The 1,933-nt window shown below is 48.2% G+C and overlaps 1 pseudogene; it reads left to right on the top strand.

The window, feature by feature from the left end:
• The first annotated feature begins 201 nt into the window (after nt 1-201).
• On the top strand, nt 202-1,257 carry LOC138445190 (glycerol-3-phosphate dehydrogenase 1-like protein pseudogene; annotated as a pseudogene).
• Nucleotides 1,258-1,933: the final 676 nt, after the last annotated feature.

The raw sequence follows: 1,933 nt of genomic DNA on the forward strand, positions 1-1,933 counted from the left end.
TATATATAGTAGTACATTTATGTTAATCCCCACCTCCTAATTTATCTCTCCCCCCAGAATACTATTAATTTTTATCTGTGCTTATATTACTATCCTGCTGCCTTTTAGGTGAACGTGAATGTGCCTGGGCAGAGCGGGAGGAGGCAGGCGGCAAACCAGCCTGGGAAGGCACTTGCGGGGCTGCAGCATTGCGGAGGGGCCATGACAGAATCACCCCTGAAAGTGTGCATCGTGGGCTCGGGGAACTGGGGTTCAGCTATTGCAAAAATAATTGGCAATAATGTCATGAAGCTTCAGAAGTTTGCCTCCACGGTCAAGATGTGGGTCTTTGAAGAAATGGTTAATGGGAGAAAACTGATAGACATCATAAATAACGACCATGAAAACGTAAAATATCTCCCTGGACACAAGCTGCCAGACAATGTGATTGCAGTCCCCAGCCTCAGTGAGGTTGTGTGGGACGCAGACCTGCTGGTGTTTGTGATCCCCCACCAGTTCATCAACAGCATCTGCGAGGAGATCTCTGGGAAAGTGCCCAAGGGCGCCCTGGGCATCAGCCTCATCAAGGGCATAGATGAGGGTTCCCAGGGGCTGAAGCTCATTTCTGACATCATCCGAGAGAAGATGGACATTGACGTCAGTGTGCTCATGGGCGCCAACACTGCCAATGAGGTGGCTGCCGAGAAGTTCTGTGAGACCACCATCGGCAGCAAGGTAATGGAGCACGGCCTCCTCTTCAAAGAACTTCTGCAGACTCCAAATTTTCGAATTAAGGTTGTTGCTGAGGCAGACGCTGTTGAACTTTGTGGCGCCCTGAAGAACATTGTAGCCGTGGGAGCCGGGTTCTGCGACGGCCTCCACTGCGGCGACAACACCAAAGCTGCCGTCATCCGCCTGGGGCTCATGGAAATGATCGCCTTCGCCAGGATCTTCTGCAAGGGCCGCGTGTCCAAAGCCACCTTCCTGGAGAGCTGCGGCGTGGCCGACCTGATCACTACCTGCTACGCGGGCCGGAACCGCAAGGTAGCTGAGGCCTTTGCGGCGACCGGCAAGACCATTGTAGAACTGGAGAAGGAGATGCTGAACGGGCAGAAGCTGCAAGGACCACAGACTGCCGCCGAGGTGTACGGCATCCTCAGACCGCAGGGACTGCTGGACAAGTTTCCATTGTTCACGGCGGTGTACCAGATCTGCTACGAAGGCAGGCCTGTTGAAGAGATGCTGTCTTGTCTCCAGAATCATCCTGAGTATGCATAAAGGGAATCATGCAGTATGTTAGGGAAAGTCCTGCCTTTCTGACTGCTTGTCTGGATTCAAATGGAAACCGGGATTTGGCCACAAGATGCTTGTGTGACCGTAACCCCATCACAGGTGCTGTGAATTTTTACAGGTTCATTTTTTAGCATAAATGAGTGTGTGTGTGTGTTCTTTCCTTGTTCTGTGGATGTTTCTATGAACCAAAATTAAAGGCCCCTTTTAAAAATTACTTCTGAAATTCTCCCACTCTGATACTTTATAAAATTGGAACTATCCAGCATTGCCATATATACACTACCACATGTGAAATAGATAGCTGGTACACAGGGAGCCCAGCCTGGCGCTCTGTGATGCCCTAGAGGGTAGGATGGGAGGAGTGGAGGGAGGCTTAAGAGGGAGAGGAGATATGTATAATTATGGCTGATTTGCAGTTGTTGTAGGGTAGAAACCAATACAACATTGTAAAGCAGTTTTCCTCCAATTGAAAAACAAATTTAAAAAGAAAGATTGGAACTATTGCAACTAAAAGTTTTGAATCTAATCCATATGTATTTTGGTCAAGGAATTTTTTTCTCATTCTCTTAATTTAGCCAGCATTACCATGATAGAGTGGCGGAGTGAGTGGGTTCAAAAATCTATATACTGTAACTTTTAAATACTGTCTCAGAACCAACAT

The sequence above is a fragment of the Ovis canadensis genome, chromosome 8 (assembly GCF_042477335.2).
Source record: "Ovis canadensis isolate MfBH-ARS-UI-01 breed Bighorn chromosome 8, ARS-UI_OviCan_v2, whole genome shotgun sequence".
In the NCBI taxonomy this organism is placed as follows: Eukaryota; Metazoa; Chordata; class Mammalia; order Artiodactyla; family Bovidae; genus Ovis; species Ovis canadensis.